Here is an 18,889-nt window from a genome sequence, read left to right as displayed (position 1 = left end):
CAAAATACCAAAAAAAAACTTCGTGAGACAAATGTAATCTTAAAAATAATCTAAAGGAGAGATAAAGTAAAGTGGGTGAAAAAAATTAATATTAATTCAAAACTTTTAAATAAAATTCAGGCAAAATTTAAAAAGACTACAATTAATTCAAACAATCATCCATTATGATCAAAGACATAAAACAACATAAAACAATATTCATATACCTAAAAATTCTAAGTGTAGAAGGGTCTTATCAGAGTTTGGTATTATTTTAAATGTGAAAATGTGAGAAAATTTGCTGATAAAGATAAGAGTAAAGCAAAGTTTTCCCTTTCCCTGCTGTTTTTGTTATAGTTCTTAGTTGCTAAAATTAGTTATAAGACAAAATTAAATTAAGTGAATATATAAATATAGGCAAAATGGAATATAATAATATTACTTTCTGATTACAAAATGATTTGTATAGAAATTCAAAAAATCATTTTAAAAAAAATGCTAGTGATGAAAGAATTGGTTTTCAAAATTCACTCCCAAAATGCAGTTCTATTCCAACATAGAAATGATAAAATCCAGAAGAAAATAATAGAAATTCTATTTAAAGTTGATGTGAATCCTGAAATCAGCTTCTTTTCTTCCCCTTTTCAGGAAATGCTTAAAATGCTCATCCTAGGAACTTAGTTTTCCAGACTGTCTTATTACCATAGTTAAGGCAAGCATGATGTGCCCAGATTGCCTGAATTATCATTTTTAACATAACTATAATGGAAACCAGGCTTTCCCAGACTGCTTTTATTAGTATCTTTAAGGCAGTCTCAATATTTCAATATACATTCTTGTTCCCATTTTTATCTTCTCTACTGCTTTGAGGAAACCCCCAATGTTTTTTTTTTTCCCCCTATAAAAGATGTGTTTATGATGAAGATCTTTGCTAAGTCCTTTCCAGGAGCTACGAAGTACTTCCCCCCTCCTCATATAATGATGTCTTCTTGATGAGATTAGTGTTAAGGTTCCTGGTGGTCAGGGAGTTAAATGATGAGGTTAGTGGCAGGTTTGGGGTTCAGGGAATCAAATTTAGGCTCCCCTAAATCCTCTTGGGTTTTGATGCAGGGTAGGGAGTTGTGGGAACCCTCCTTCTGGTGACACAGAGGTCCTTCATAAAGGAATTTACGATCCCAAAAATCTAGACTGATAAAAAGAAGTTTATTATTGGCATTCGGAAGTCAGCCTTTGCTATGAATGAATAGAAAGACTGAATTCCTTAGTAGCAAGGCCTGACAGAGAAATAAAGTTTCTAGTAGAAAGATCCCATAAGGTATCAAAGGTAAAGATACCTTTATAGAGGTATAAAGTCTGGTTAGGGAAATAGGTGAGAAGGAGATAAAAGAGAGTAACACTGAAAGAGAATATCATTCCAGAAGGCAGAGATTGCTGCTACGCCAAGGATGGCATATTAGGTCCTCTGCAAGGACTGAGCTTAAAAGTGGCTCATTTTATAAGCCTTGGCTACAAGCTGGGGGTTGCTCTTGATGGGGGCTAGAATTTAATAGTATTGAATAAGTCTTTCTTTAATTCTATAGTGTTGGAATTCTCTAGCTCAGGACTCAAGTAGCCCCACCTAGATAACTGAATGAAGCTGTTTATCTTGTTTCCCTAAGGGCAGGGTCTTTCACAGAGGCAGAATTCAAGGAGACTTTCTCCTTGAAGGAGTTTTAGAGAGTTTCGGGGCTCCCCTCCTCATTCTCTATAATCTTTCTCTTTACTATAGTTAAATTTGGTTAGTTTGTTAAATTCCTCTGTGGATTTAGCCTGCCAGTCAGTGGGATACTCATACCTCATGGCATATTCCTTTAATCACTTCTTCTAAAACCCTTTTTTTGCTAACTCTATTGCTCTCCCAATTCTACTTTATATTTAGCATTCCTGGTGCCTATTTTACTTTTTCAATTTGTCTGTAATCTAAAGAAATCTTTTGACAGAGAGAACATGTGAATTTGTCGTGTATTTTGGAGCTAGGAATTGCAACGCTAACCTCCAACATTATAATTATAAAAGTCATTAAAAAAAAAAAAAACAGCAACAACCTGGGAATCAATCTACTGAAGTGTTCTCAAGACCTATAGAGATATGAAATAAATCTTTTAAAATAAGTAACAAACTACTTAATTAACTAAAGGAACATTTAGTGCTTATGGCTAGGAAAAGCCAATATAACAAATGTGATGATAATCCATTAATATATAATTTAGTACTATGTCAATCAAATATTGAAGAGATGATTTACAGAGCTATACAAAATAATTATAAAACTAATTTGGAAGAAACAAAAGTCAAGAACCTTTAGGGAAAATTTTTTAAAAACCCAATAATTTGAGGACTATAGCACTTCCATATTTAAATTTATATCATAATTGGTAAGCATCAAAATTATTTAATGTTAGCTAAAAACCAAAAAGAGTAGTGGACCAGATTAGATAAATATTAGAAACAGTTTAACTAAATGACCCATGATTTGATAAACTTTAGAATATAAAGGACTTTGGGCAGCTAAGTGGCACAATAGAGAGATTATAGGGCCTAGAATCAAGAACTGAATTCAAATTTAGACTCAAATACTTACAAAATTTTGTGATCCTTTTTGTCTCAATTCCTCATCTATAAAATGTTATAGAAGGAAATGGAAAAACCATTGCATTATTTTTGCCAAGAAAATCTCAAATGGGATTACAAAAGTTGGACATGACTGAAAAATGACTAAACAATGACTCAAAATAAAAGATTTGGGGAAGAATTCTATATTTGATAAGAAGTCCTAGGAAGTTTTACAGAAATTTGGTTTAAGACCATCATCTTATATATGAAGTAAAAAAATTACATATAATTTGATTAATAATCATAATATAAACAATTATGAGAAAACAAGATAAAATACTTTTTAGCTAATCTAGGGGTGAGATGAAAAAAGGTATATATATTTTTTTCCTGAGGCAATTGGAGTTAAGTGACTTGCCCAGGGTCACATAGCTAGAAAGTGTTAAGTGTCTGAGGACAGATTTGACCTCAGGTCCTTCTGACTTCAGGCCTGGTGCTCTATCCACTGCACCAACTAGCTACCCCTAGAAGGGATTCTCATGAGAGTTAAAATGGGTAATTTTTGTAAAATTGAATTTTTTACACTAACAAAATCCTTGTAATTAGAATAAGAAGGAAAATAAGTTGATTGGGTAAAATATTTACATCAATATCTCTGATAAAAATCTGATAGCCAAAGATAAATAGGAAAATATAAAAAATCAGAAGTCATTTCCCTATAATGGTGACAAACACAGTTGATTAAGAACAGACTGAATCTGACCTGGTCTTTGTTCACAGATCATTGAATTGTTTAAGGCTAGCCAGACATTGTCACTTTCAGCCTCTGATTATTTTTTAAATCTCCCAAACTCTTTCTTCCAGAGACTTTCAAGCTTTCTTTATGGATTTTTGCTTTTTGTGAAAAATAATGTATCTTGTGAAACTGTGAGATAGTTAAATTCCTTTCACCTGTAGCCTAGTCATTCTCTCTGCCTCAGTAACTTGAATAAACTCAGTTTCCTCATCTCCTCCTTGGGCTACTCTAGCACTTGCTGTGTAGCATCCTGAGTGAGTTATAATTCACTTGCTTGATTAAAACCCTTATTTTGTTGTATTGAATGTTTTCATTTAAATTTAAGTTGACAGTGGTCAAAGATTATGAACAAAAACTTTCAAAAGAATTGCAAACTATTAAAAGTTAAATGAGATTGCTCCAAGTTAGTATTAATAAGAGAAAAGGAACTAATAAAACCAAGTAAATTGGAAAAAATGACAAAAGGTATAAATGCTCAATTTTGAAAGAGTTGTGGAAAAATAGAAAAAAATAATACCTTGTTGGTAGAGCTGTGTATTGGTCCAACCATTCTGGAAAGCATTTTCAAATCACCAGAAAATGTATGTGTGTGTATATGTGTGTATGTATGTATATATAATATATATACACACTAAGTCATTGATAGTGACATAAAAATTGTTAATATAATTACAGAAATTATTAATACTAAATGTAATATGTACTGCTGCTCCCTTAAGTGATTCTTGTAATGTCAGAATTTCAGTAATGTAGGAATCTACTATTAAAATATTTATTCTTGAATTGGTTAAACTGAATCACACCTTAGATCCCCAACCCAGGCATTTTGCCTTGTCGGTGAGCTCAGCTCAAGCTTCTAGAGTGCTTGCCTGCTTCCATTAGGAGTCATGACCTGAAGGGCAAAAGAGCCAGAATGAAATGGCTTTCATTATTCAGTCTTCCAGGGTCTCCTGTGATCTCATGACCAGCCCTTGCTACTTTATACTGCCTCTTCCTCTTCCTCTCTTCCTTCCCATCTAATGGTATAAGAAGCTTTTGCGTGGTTATTGGAGTCGGGAAATCCACTAGTCATCTTCTAGAGTAACAGATTGGTTATTCTGTTATCTCAGTTAAAGATGCTTTACTCCTCAAGTCATAACTTTGATTTATTTCAGGACTTGACAATGATAACTCTTTCTTTAATAATAGAGCTGGAATCAAAGCAGTTGACCATTGATTAAGAATGACTAGAATGTGATACATGATGGTACAATGTCTTGAGAAATAATGAATATGAAAAATACATGGGCATGTGCATAGTGAAGTATATAGAATTAAGGAACACAGTATACACGATGGCTATAACTCTGTAAACTGAAAGAGAACAATAATAGCAACAACAATAACAAAAATCAATACTGAATACTATGAGTAAAACAATCAGCGGGTGAGGAGATTTTAGAATGAACTTTCTTTCTTAAAAGAGATGAAAGATACTGAGATGGTACACAACATACATATCAAAGTTGATTGATGTGTGGAGGAGTTTTGCTGGATTGCTTCCCTTCTCTTCCTCCTTCCTTTTAAAAAATTCTCTAAGTAAGAATTTATTGGGTGAGGGGGGAATGTGTTGAGAAGTGAAAGTAATATAAAAACAAAAGATATCTATAATTTTAAAAAATACAACTAAAAAGTTAGCAAAGTAATAACTGCAAAACAAATACAAAAGAAAAAAAAATGAAAATCAAAGAACTGGGAGTCTGAATGTATATCAAAGTATACTATTTTCATTTCTAGGGGTGACTTTTTTCTTTTATTCTGTTTCTTCTTTCACAACACAAGTAATGTGGAAATATGTTTAATATGATTGTACATGCATAACCTATATCGGATTGCTTGCTGTCTTGAGGAGAGGGGAAAGGTGAGAGTGTGGGAGAAAAGTTGAAATTTGGAATCTTATAAAAATGAATGTTAAAAACTATATCTCTACATATAATTGTGTTCTTTTTTTTTTTTCTTTCTTTCTTTCTTTTGCTAAGGCAATTAAGGTTAAGTGACTTGCCCAGGGTTACATAGCTAGGAAGTGTTAAGTGTCTGAGACCAAATTTGAACTCAGGTCCTCCTAACTTTAGGGCTGGTACTCTATCTATTATATCATCTAACTGCCCCTCTACATATAATTGGAAAACATATACTATCTACATTAAAAAAATCAAAGGAGAAAAAAATTAACAATATGTTACCATTATATTGACAAACTAATACATCCTTCTTAAAGTAGAAAAATTATTTGGAATAATAGAATTTAATTTTATTTAAAAAAGAACAAAATCAAATTATCAAAATAAAAACATAGAAGAATTACTGACAGGTAGAGAAGGAATAAATGAAATTATGAGAAACTATTTAATTATTTGCCAACAAAATGAAAAGCTGAAAAGAAATATATACATATAAACAATTCCACAAGTCTATATTACTTAACATTAGCAAAAGAACAAATCTAAACATCTCAATTTCAGAGATATGTCATAAATGAAAGGAGAGAGAGAACTCCTGAATCAGATAGATTTACAAATCATTCCATCAGACATTTAAAGAGCAATTATTCCTAAGTTTTGTAAACTTTTGCCAAAAGTTGAGAGTAAGACATTCCCCTGAACTGCTTTTATGAGATAGATATGATCAAGTAGAGAAGAGATAAAGAAGAAAAAAAAGAGAATCACAGATCACTATCACTAATGAACAGTGGCATAAAATATGAAATTATTCAAAATGCCCAAGTTAGATTTATATTAAGAATGAAAAGATAATTCATCTTTAGGAAAATGATTCATAGTGTTAGTTATTAGAAAAAACAACTTTAAAGAATTACATCCATAGTGTTAGGTAGAGTAATGAGGTGCAAATGATGAGATGTGAGAACTGGGGTGGGAGATCCTCTCTGGTCAGAAGCAAAGGTCCTATGTGAAAGAATTCACAAACCCAAAATCTGTGTGCCAAAAAGGGATTTATTGGCACTGAGAAGTCAGCTTGCTAGGAAGACGGACTTCTTAGTGGACAGAGAATAAGCAACAGTGGGTTACACTGAGAAGAAATATCTTCACCACTGGGTAAGATCTTGTTTAGTACATCTGCGAAGATTCAGGGTTCAGAGTTGTCTTTTATTAGCTATCTGAGGCTTGGGGCTTCAATTCAATTCAAAATTGAATGAGGTTACTTATCTGGGAGTTTGAATCGGATGTTGACAATCCCTGAGGCCTAGATCTCCAATTGAAAAGAGATTATTTCTCTGGGGAGTTTGAGCTACTGGGACTAATCTTCAAATTAATAGAGAGTATGACCATGTCCCTGGCCAAGATCTCCAACTGAGGGAGACCTCTTAACTGGCTTCCCTGAGGGTGGATCTCTTTCAGAGGAGAATTTGGACAGTTTCAGCATTCATCCCCATCATTTCCCCCCCAAAGATCTCAGTTTACTTTAGGGGGAAAGCCTTTGTCATGGTTTATTCATTCAATTTTTTAAAAAAAATATACTAATATGTATTAGAAATGGAAAGATCTTAACTTGATTTTTTAAATTATCTAAAATCAAGAACTAACATTAATAATGAAATATATTTTTCCCCCTCAAAAATATTGAGGGTGACACAAAGAAGCCTGTTATTGACTTAAAGCTAGAAATATTAACTTTAGCAATAATATAAGAAAAAGAAATTAAGGGAATAAGCATAGTTAAATGGGAGGCAAATTATCTCTTTCTGCAGATGTTAATGTTTTATTTAGAAAATTGAGAATCAAATAGAGAATTTTTTTTACTTGAGTAAAGAAGCATGATTTAAAATAAATCCTCAAAATAATTATTATTTCCATATATTCTGTTATTATTAAAACCAGGAAGTAAAATAGAAATAGAAATTCTATTTAAAATTACATTAAATATCTGGGAGTTAACATACAAAGACACATATGACATATAATATATTACAAAATAATTTACATAGAAAGAAAGCAAATTCTATATAGTTAAGTTCAGAATTAATGGTTGGACCGTGTTAAAGTATAAAATGATGCTAATTTCAAATTTTGTGCCATTAAATAGATTACCAAATATATACTTTGTAGTGATAAAATTATATTTAGAGAAACAAAAGGTAAATAATTAAAAGAAAATAATGACGTTTAAAAAAGAATAAAGGGTAAGGGCAAGGGAAAGCAAGAGACAGGGACAGAGGGAGAGAGACAGATATCTCAATTATTTTATAAAATCGTTATCAAAACTATTTGTTATAGGGATCTCAAAGCTCACTGATATGGAACTCTCCTCTTATTGGTGGAAGAGTGGAGATGAAGGTTATACGCTGAGTGAGGCTGGTAGAGAGATGATGAGAGGCAAGAAACACCAGTCCCCTTCAATCCCTCAGTAGTCTTCAGGACTAATCACTTTTGTGAATCATTAAACTCTTGGCTTGTCGATCTTTTCCCAGGATTCAGACTAAGAAAAGCAAACAGAGTTAGGTCATATGCATGCTTTATTCCTCCCAAACATGTGGTTCTCCAGTTAGAATTGAACTTGGGATGGGTTTAGGCAGGAGGGATTATAAAGACAAAAACCACAATGTAGGGAGGTGAGAAGGGATGAAATTGCATCCTGATCTAATCAGGTTTGGTCACAAGTGTGGGCTGTTCTTAGAGATTATAAAATACCTTCTCAATAGAAGGAAGTGGTTTGGAGTGGAAGGTCCCAGGAGGACCCCTTAATTCACTGAAAATCAGCATAAACTAGTCTGAGCCAGTTCTCTGGCTGCTGGCACTGCAGAGGGAGTTCTGGGTTCAGCAAGCAAACTCTGCAAAGAATCTCTAGTATGTCCAGCTTAAGAGAAGCTGTCTGCCTCCTGATTGAATGACCTGCTCTACAAAGTAAGAGAACTAAAGTAAATGTCTGTGGTTAGCAAAGTCATTAACTATCTCAGTTCCATACAGCCTATTTTTTTCTAGCACTTCGGGCTTCCATCTTTGTTTTTCTTTGTTTTTAATAATAGCATTTTTTTAATTTTCAAAATATCTAAGCAAAGATAGTTTCCAACATTAACTCTTGCAAAACCTTATATTCCAAAATTTTTTCCCTTCCCTCCCCAAGTCAGTAAATAATTCAATATAGGTTAAACAAGTGCGATTCTTCTAAACATATTTCCACATTTATCATGTTGCACAAGAAAAATTGGATCGGGGTGGGGCGGGAGGGGAAATGAAAAAGAAAAAAGTAAGCAAGCAATAACAAAAAAGGTGAAAATATTACATTGTGATCCACATTGAATCTCCATAGTCTGAATTGACCTGAAGTATCGCATTGCTAAAAAGAGCCACATCCACCACAGTTAATCATCACATGATCTTGTTATTACCATTATTGAAAAGTCCCCTTTGAAGAAGGGTGGGAGGAAGAAAAAACTATATATGCTTTTTCCTGCCTACCAACAGGCCTCAATACTAGTGGCCCCTTTTACACTCATGGTCTCCACTCCTACTACCTGTGGAGTCCTCTCTTACACAGCCCTCCCTCACTTAAATCCAATTCATTTGCATGTTATGACATCATCTCCCCAATGTCATGGTCCTTTCCAAGAATGAAGGATAAACAACAATCTAGTCTTTAAGGAATGAATGGGCATTGCCTTAGTCCAAGCCACCAATGCCTGGAAAATAACTTTGATTTAGAAAATTTTTGGCATTTTTCTGTGACCAATTTTGTTTTGAAAGAAGGGTTTTGTCTTCTCACTTTAGAAAACACTTTTTGGTTATAAAAATAGCAAAGAAGATCAGTAGAACAGATTAGATAAGTAGTTCCTAGAAGCAGTAATGAGAATTATTTCTAGTTCTTCTTGTGATTATTTACTGATTTATCTCACAAGCTGTAAATGTCCCAATATTAGAAACCATGGTTCTCTCTCTAACCCAGCTATGTGCATGTTGTATTATAAGGGCTTTAGATTTATAATTGAGAAAGAAGAGTTAAGGTTAGGAAAATGCACATCTTCATGCTCACAATACTCAACTTTATATTAAGATGATAAAAATTTCTTTTTCTTTTACTTTTTATATTTATTTTTGTCTGTTTCCTGGATCCATATTACAGATTTTCTTATCTCCTTCCCAAACATTTCCTTCTTTTATATTCCTGTGAATCAGGAAAAATAGCCTCAATCCTCTGGATACATGAGATGTGAACTCAAGACAGCTTGCTCTGAACCTAAGACCAAAATTCCTTAATCCGTTCTGAGACCATTCCCACAAATCACACCTGACCTTATTTTTCCAAATCCTCCCTGACTTTATCATAGTTCAAGTATCAGTGATTTCTTCCTGCTCTTCCTTAATCTTATCCTACAAGCATCTTTCCCCACTCCTCTCTGATCTTATCTTACAAAAAAAAAAAAAAAAAGTCTCCCCAACTGTTTGTCAAAACAACTCTCCTGGTTTCTCACCCCCTCCTTCTGTTTATAAATCACCCCTTCTCCAAGTATGGCACTGTCATAATTGGATTTTGTCTGAGATCTTTACTCCTTAATAAAGGAACCTTTTGGTAGGGAGAATGCCTTGTGATTCTTCACAATTTTGGAGCCTCATCTTTGCTTTCCTGAATTTCATCACATAACTGCATCATTTATTGCCAAAGCCCACATCATAAACCACATCACATGTATGCTAAAGATAAATCAAACTGGAAATCAGGTATTGTCCCTCAGCCACAGTGGCATAATAAGGATTGTTTCCTGTATCTCTGTCCCTTCATCCATGTTTCCTATTAGTCGTCAGAAAATATACTGTTTTCAGTGATCTGGACCACTATATTGCTTTCTCCCAATGACAATGAGAAAATGTGTATTACAACTCTTTGTCAAATATCATTTGTCTTAATCCATCAATACAATGGAAAAAATTCTCACTCCTTTTGAATTGCAGATTCCCCAAATGGCTAAGCCTACATGTTTGTTTAGCTGATACATTGTTGACTAGCTATAGAATAGTGATCCTAAAAATAAAATTGAATAAATATCCCAATAGTTCTCTGTAACTAACTTTCTTAGGGAAGTTTTCTTGTCATTACAGTAGATAAAGGCAAAACCCTTCCAGTTTTCCATCATTTCTTTTTTTTTCTTTTTTCTTTTTTTTTCTTTTCTTTCTTTTCTTTCTTTCTTTTCTTTCTTTCTTTCTTTCTTTCTTTCTTTCTTTCTTTCTTTCTTTCTTTCTTTCTTTCTTTCTTTCTTTCTTTCTTTCTCTCTCTTTCTTTCTTTCTTCTTTCTCTCTCTTTCTTTCTTTTTTTCTTTCTTTCTTTTTTCTGAGGCAATTGGGGTTAAGTGACTTGCCCAGAATCACACAGCTAGAAAGTGTTAAGTGTCTGGGGTCACATTTGAACTCATGTCCTTCTGACTTCAGGTCTAGTGCTCTATCCACCTAGCTGACTCAAGCCATCATCTCTTTTCTTAAGAATAGCAGTGAAAATTATGTGTAATGGCTAACATTGTTTTCTTCAGCTCTCAAAGCTCTCAAAACACTTGGGTAACAAAGTGGATATCTTCAGGCTTTGGCATTTCACACATTAATTTCAGCTAAGACAATCATTTGAAGAAAAAAACTAATCATAAGTAAAAGCCTCAATTTTCTCATAGGTAAGGCATTACTACTGTGAAACATAGCTGATTTTAAGCTGCTACTGATTTTATTTACTACAGATAGACTAAAGTTGACCTTGTCCAATTCCTAGACCCATAAATTGCCCGAGGCTGACCAAGGGTTACAACCAATTTATTCCCAAGCTTTCTCTATGAACTTTTGGTTGTTATGCAAAATAAACCTGGAATATCCCAAGCCTCTAATCTGTTGACTTTAAGTTTTCTGGTAATTACTTTGCCTTGGGGATGTCATTTTTGTTAAATGCAAATGTTTAGCTTGGAGAGGATGTCTATGATTAGTCCAGGATTCTGGGTCACTTTATTCTTGTATTCTGTCTCTTCACCTCCTTTTAATGACATAATCAATTAAAAATCAATATTTGCTTCAAAGGTACATTTATAAAATTGTATTTTATTTAGGTATATAGAATATAGTATTGCATGATAGTCATGACATGCACAAGTCTTCAATAATAAGTGATTATTATTATTATTATTATTATTTCTGATTCCACTGTCTCAAGCACTCTGATAGTCTGATAGTCTGTGCCTACTCTGGTGATAAAGTCTTACAGAATTACTAGTTTGTTTTTTTGCAGCACTTTAATGGTGAAGATCTCCAGGCCTTTGTTACATGTATTTTTTTTACTTTATCAGGTTTTGTTAATGTTAGGGGCATGTGCATTGATAGTGGTGGTATAGCACTTTCTTGCAAGTAGCATTCAAATTTCATGAACCTGTTCTTCCTTCCTTTTGGGAAGCAGAGAAGCTTATTGACTAGATTTGTTTTGATTGTGAAACCTACTCTAGTTTTATGGCCCTTCCCATCTCTATGGCAGTTCCAGAAAAAAATGTGTATTCAGACCCAATTTCAGCAGTAAATTTATTTTTTCTCCTAGGATTGCTATTTGAATGCAATACCTACTGAGTTCTCTTGCAACAAGAACTGTTAATTTTTCAGGTGGATTGGATTTTATGTTATCAATAAGTATGTGCATATTCCATGTACTTATGGGGAATGGAATCAGCTCACAAAATGTTTTGTACATTTTTTTGCATTTCAACTGATGAAGCACTAAGTAGCTAGATGGATGATGACAGAAAGAACCTGAATTACTGTATATAATCTGGAGGGCTTGTTACTTCCTTGAGATAAGCAGGGAGGTTGTTGTTGTTTGTCCTTCCTTCTGGAAGAGGACCATGACATCAGGGAGATGATGCATTCCATGCAAGTTAATTGGATTTAAATGAGGGAGAATTGGGCAAGGTCACCTGCCTCATTTTGTCTTCCAGAGCCATTTGGGTCCAGTGGCCAGATATAAGTCAGGATGCCTGGGGATGGCCCTGGATGCAGTGAGGGACTTTGGCCTTTTTAAGCTAAAGTCTTCAATAAGTCTCAGTTTGACTGAAGTTGTACCCATTCAGTAATTGAGACAAAGAATCTCCTCTTTTATTAGATGCAAAAAATCTAAATAAATAAACAGATAAATGAATCTGGGAGAGGAAAACTCTCAAGGTATCTTCAGTGTCTAATCAAGCTCTAAGAGCTTAACAATGTTTGCTTCAGTTGCCTTATGGCTAATTAGAACAAATTGTTTATATCATTCTGCTGGGTGGTGCTCATATGCTTGGGATGGACACCCCTATTAACCTCCAATGGTGTTGAGGCTCACTGGTTACCTTCAACCTATTTTACTCCTTTGCCAAAACAGTTTATGGAATATGACTGATGGAAGACAGCACTAGGGAGGTCCCCCAGACCTTGGGGTGCTTCTATTATAACAATCTGTCAATGATTCTAAAGTTTTTTGACCTTAGAATCAGTGATCCCGATCCCCTACATGCCACTAAATCTTATGGTAGAGTGCTATTATTCTGGTAATCTGTCTGTCAATGATTATAAAAGTTCTCTGATCTAGGAATATAATAATATTTCTTCCCTTAGACTTTAGGGAAGATACACTAAGGATCCCGAGGCCCTCTAACCTTAGAATACTATTGTTCTAACAATCTATCTATCAATGATTCCAAAGTCTTCTGGCCTTAGAATAGTCCTACAAACATTACTGACTGTTAGATAATTAATCTGTTGGTCAATGATAAACAAATTCCTGGGACAATAGTGAATAGACCACTCCTCAAAACTATTTATAAGCCATAAGATTAGCAAATAAATAAGATGAAACTCTGATCAACTTTGTCTATAAATCTATCTTTTTCTCCTGTTACTTTGCTAAATTCTTTTGTAACTTAGCCCACTTCAATTGGCATTACAATTACAATAAACGTTGCTCCTTGATTTGGAGATGAATTCAAGCCTGCAAATTCTTTTGAGACACCTCATGACACCACTCTACAACCCCCAACCTTTTGGGTCCCTTCCCAACCTTAATTACTGCACATACTAAGCTTCTAAAAGTCACAGGTGATGGTTAGGTGACAGGTGGATACCAAAGATAGAAAGCAGCCCTTAAAAAGGTCTCACACCAGAAGAACTATCTTCCATGAAATCTCACATATCCCACTTACGTGGGCAAGTCACTTAATGTTGTTTCCTTCTATTTATTCGATTGTAAAAATGAGCTGAAAAAGGAAATGGCAAAATCCAGTGTCTTTACCAAGAAAATCCTAACTAGGTAAGTCAGACACAATTGAAAACAATAGAACAACAAACAGCATTACTTGGAAGTCTAAAGGTTACTTCCCATTATTAACAATAAATTAATAATAATTTAATATTATATAATAATAAATTAATAATAAAACAAGGAGGCCAGTCAGTATGGCAGAGTAAAAGAAAGCTAAACAACCCAGATCTCTTCCACAATGGCTTTATCACCAGTCTCTAAAGAAAAAAAAAAAAAAAAACATAATGGATCATTTCACAGTACGGGGAGAAAGCCATATAAGCCATAAGATTAGCAAATAAATAACATTTATTTGTTAAGGTGAGGGTCATCCAGGAAAACTCATGTAGAACCTTTTAGCACAAACTACTGGCTATGTACAGGAGAGGAAACAATAAGAGGAAAAACTGTGATTGGAATACTGAAGTAAGTTCATTGACCAAGCTTGAATGCAGGCTGCACATGAATCTTTCCAAAGCAAAAAAAATGGGTGAGCTTTCAGCTCTGTCCCTTAGACTCAAGGAGCAGAATTACAGATTCAGGGTACAGAATCTTCTTGGGGTGCAAGTGGGTCACTGCTTCAGGAAGCACAACATGTGCCAAGATTTCTGTCACTATGAACCATTAGGATCCAGGAAGCTGATAGAAGGAGCTCTCTTCTTGTGAGAAAGGGATGGAGGAGAAAATGGTGACAGGAGATATCTGAATAAAACAAGATGAGAAAGAGGAGAGAAGAAGAGGCTTTCTTTAAATGCCCTTAATTATTTCTATTAAATTTAATTTATCTTTGAAACTATCATTTATCTATTTATGACATTTAAAAAATAATTTTGAGATCCAAATTCTTTTCCTTCCTTCAACCCTTTCCCTACACATTGAGAAGGCAAGCAAAATAATATCAATTATGCACGTGAAGTTATGTAAAATATTTCCATATTAACTATGGTAAAAAAAAAAAAAAAACAACTAAAGAAACTGGAAAAAGCATACTTCAATTTGCACTGAGTTTATCAGTTTCCTCTGGAGGTGGATAATGACCTTAATTTCTTCTGTGAAACATGAGGGAAGTTTATTAGTTGAGAGGTCTGGGGGAAGGGAAGCTGTAGGAGGTCTGAAGAAGAATAGAAAGATTTGAAAAAGCCATCATGATGAAATATAACAATTAAAATGGGGAAACATAAATATTTATCAGGTTGATTAGATAAAAATGTTCACTTGTTTTCAGTTGTATTCAACTCTTTGTGATCTCATTTGTTTTTTTGTTTGTTTGTTTTTGGCAAAGATAGTGCAGTGGTTTGTCATTTTCTTCTCCAATTCATTTTACAGATGAGAAAACTGAGGCAAACAGAGTTAAGTGACTTTTTCAGGGACATGTAGCCAGTAAGTGTCTGAAGATGGATTTGATCTCAGGTCTTCCTGATTCCTGATTCCAGACTTGTCACTCTATCCACTGTGCCATATAGCTGCCCTAGATATCCATATAGATTAATGAAGATATAAATCTATATGTAGATAAATGTCAGAAAATTATAAATCCAATCAAACAAAACAAAATGTGAAACACTTACATGTACCAGGTCAAGACTGGGAATACAAATGCAAAGAATAAAACAATCCCTGTGTTCAAGAAGCATATTTTCTAAGAGCAAGATAGAGAATATGAATTCATATATGCATAATATTAAATCCACATTGCCATGGACATGAGAGATACATTTATAATTTATAATATCCCAATGAATAAGAGGATTAGAAAGTACAAGATATTTTAGAGAATAGGAAAGTATAGATTTGAACTAGTTCAGTGAGGGGTCAAAATCGGGAAGAAAAGAGAGTGTTACCACAGCATGGGAAGCTCTGGGAAAGAACTGAATTTTAATATTTAACACAAGTATTTCATAGTGAAGTTTTAAGTTACAAAATTTTAAAACAGCTAAGGGTTTAGGAAATTCTATTTATGCATCAAATTGAATAAAGTTGAAATTCTTTTCAAAAAGTCAAATAATAGGGAAAAGTAGACATTAAAACTGTAATAGAAACCTTAGTCTCATTAAAATAAAATAACACAAAAATATATAGTAAGAAATCTGAATAGAATTTCAGAAATGTTAAATATATTAAATCTTTGACAGAAGATAGGAACAGAAAAAAATATAAATTATGATACTGTTAAAGATTGATCATTTATTAAGGCATAAAACTTCAAAAACAATTGTAGAAAAGGAGGAAAATGTTAAATATATCCATTGCTTACTAAAATATAATAAAATATTTTTTAAAAGAGCTGCAGAATAAAAGTAAGATTGATTGAAGACTAAATAACTAAATCCTAATGGTTTGGTGGATCAAAGAACAAATCAGAAATAAGAAATAGTTTCATCAAAATTAATAAGAAAAATAAAACAATATACTATCTTTTTTTTTTTTTTTTTGAGATTGTTAAATAGTCCTTAAGGGAAACTATGGATCTAAATTCTTTTATAACAAAAGAGAAATAAATAAATTAATGAAATGGATATGTAGCAACAACAAAAAGGAAACTTAGAAAACCAAGATGATGAAAAATGCTATTAAACATTTCAGGGTAGCTAGATGGCAAAGTGGATAGAATGATCCTGGGCTTGGAGTCAGAAAGACTCATCTTTGTGAGTTCAAATTTGGCCTCAGACAGTTACTAGCTGTATGACCCTGAGCAAGTCAGTTTCTTCATCTGTAAGGTGAGTTGGAGAAAGAAATGACAAATCCCTTCAGGGCTAAGAAAAAAAAAAGGGGTCAAAAGAATCAGACATGACAGAAAAACGTTTGAACAACAACAAAAATTAAACGCTAACTTAATATTTTGAAAATAAATAAAGAATTAAAAATTAAAGCCAAAAATTGTAATCCATAAAATTAGGAACTTTTTAAAAAAGAAATAAATCATTAGCTGGAGGAACACACAATTATCAGTATCAAAAAAGTACAAATGAAAACTGCATATCAAATGAAGAAACAAAGAAAATTTTTGGGAAACTACTTTATTGACCTCTATCTCCTCCTCCCCCCAAAAAAACCTGGCAACAAATAAAATATGTATGTTTATGTATATGTCATCCAAATTAAAGAATCCAAAAAAGGCTAAAAAACCTAATTTCAGAAAAGAAATTGAAAGGCCCATAAATGTATTACCAAAACAAAATCCTAAAGATTATATTTACAAGTGAATTCAATAAAACATTCAAAGAGTAATTAATTTCAATATTACATCAATAAAAATGTGAAAAGAAGAGGTCCTACAAAATTATCATGTGACATGAATCTCATTTTGCTATATAAATAAGAAATTAAAAAGAGAAAGAAAACTAGACAAGTACTAGTCCTATTAAATATCAACACAAAAAATCTGAATAAAATATTAGCAAAAAGGTTATATCAACATATTAAAAAAGATTACATACCAGAGAGGATTTATATCAGGAATTTAAGATTAGTTAAGTATTAATAATGCTATGAACATAATACATTATAGTAATAATGAGAAAGACAAATCATATAATTATGTGAATATATGCAGAAAAAGCATATGCCAAAATATAAAATCAGTTTCTTAAAAAAAAATTAAAATAGATAACAATAAATCGGACATAATATTAATGTGGAAAATAGGATTTATTTAAAATAGCTAGCTTTTTTAAAATAAGGACAAAACTAGAGTTTTTTTCTAATAAGATCAGGAATAAACTAAAGCTTTCTGTTATTGCAGTTATCATATCATATAGTTCTAATAATACTAGCTATAAGACAAGAAAAAGAAATTGAGGAAAAAGACATAGGCAAAGGTAAAACAAAATTGTCATTTTGGATATAGTTTAATTATTTGCTTAGAAAACTCAATGAATTAACTAAAACAATAACTTCAAAATTGTAGGCTATAAAATAAAACCAGATGCCATTGGCATTTCTGTATATTGTCCACAAAATCTAGTATCAATAAATGGAAAATGAAATTACATTTAGAATGACTAAAAGATACACAAAATATTGGAAATATTGGAACTATATAAATACAAGTCTAAAACATTTTAAAGAACTGAAAATGAAATATTTAAAAAAAATAACTTGGAAAAGTATTAACTGATTATGAGTAGGCAACTCAATATAGTTAAAAAGGTCAATATTTCCTAACTCAATTTGCTTATTTGGTGCCAGTACTAATCAAAATATGTAATGTTCTTTTTTGGTTTTCTGGAGGTCTTGGAGCAGCCTTCGTTTCAGTTCAGTAATCATCACAAGAATATCCAGGTGTTAAAGTCCAAATTCTTTATTGTCTCCCTTGCCTGGTGCTCAGCTAGCTTTCTTGTGGTCTTCCAACAGGACTTGGTTTCAGTGGAGAAAATGCAGGAGGACAGACCAGCCAAGGCTGATGAAGATGGAAATGAATCTCTCTCCTTGCTTCGAGAGCTTGAGCTCCTGCCTCCAGTCTGCTTGTCTTCTCTGATTCTGAATGAATCTGGCTCTGCGTCCCAGCTTATATGCTCTATACTGAGTATAAACCAATCATTATATCATGAGGAAATCATTATTTGTTGTAAGATTAAATCAATCATACTGAATTTAGAGAACTATTAATCACCATGCTAAACTAGATAACCATTGTCTCATCAATTCCACTGACTTAGCACTTGTAAGAACCCTTGTTTCAAGTTCAGAGTTTTGGCCCATAACAAAAATACAAAAGCATTGCTTTATAAAATGTAAAATAATAATGACATTCATCTAATAAAGTAAAAATTTCAAAAATCTCAAGAAAAATAATGCAAAACAGGGGTATATGTGGAGAGAATAGGATACAGAAAGTAGCTGAATAATATCACATCTCAAGTGCATACAGCAGTAGTTCTCAAACTTTTGTTTTCAGTGTCTTTATCCTATTAAAAATGTTTGTGCCAAAGCATTTTTGTTTATCTGGGTTATATTTATAGACATTTACCATATTGGAAATAAAAACTATTTTTGAATTTGTAGACCCTCTAAAAGGGTTTCAGAGATCCCCAGGATTCTCTAGACCATACTTTGAGAACCACTGGCATACAGTAAAGCAGTCATCATGAAAACTATTTGCTATTGGTTAAAAAAAGAGAGCGAGCTCAGTCAATGGGTAAGATTAAATTACAAAATTCAGAAGCAAATAAAACTAGTATAATAGTATTTACTTAATAAATAAAAGACCCCAACTTCTATAGTAAGTATTCATTATTCAAAAAG

The 18,889-nt window shown here is 32.9% G+C and overlaps 1 long non-coding RNA gene across 2 annotated transcripts in view; it reads left to right on the top strand.

The window, feature by feature from the left end:
• The window catches only part of LOC127553907 (uncharacterized), a 34,609-nt gene extending 16,031 nt beyond the window's left edge, over positions 1-18,578 (top strand). For both annotated transcript variants that reach the window (XR_007951845.1, XR_007951844.1), the window contains one exon: positions 17,999-18,578. This is a non-coding gene — a long non-coding RNA (uncharacterized LOC127553907). The remainder of the gene's footprint in view (positions 1-17,998) is intronic.
• The last annotated feature ends 311 nt before the right edge of the window (positions 18,579-18,889 follow it).

The sequence above is a fragment of the Antechinus flavipes genome, chromosome 3 (assembly GCF_016432865.1).
Source record: "Antechinus flavipes isolate AdamAnt ecotype Samford, QLD, Australia chromosome 3, AdamAnt_v2, whole genome shotgun sequence".
Lineage (NCBI taxonomy): Eukaryota > Metazoa > Chordata > Mammalia > Dasyuromorphia > Dasyuridae > Antechinus > Antechinus flavipes.
This window is presented reverse-complemented; position numbering and strand designations above follow the sequence as displayed.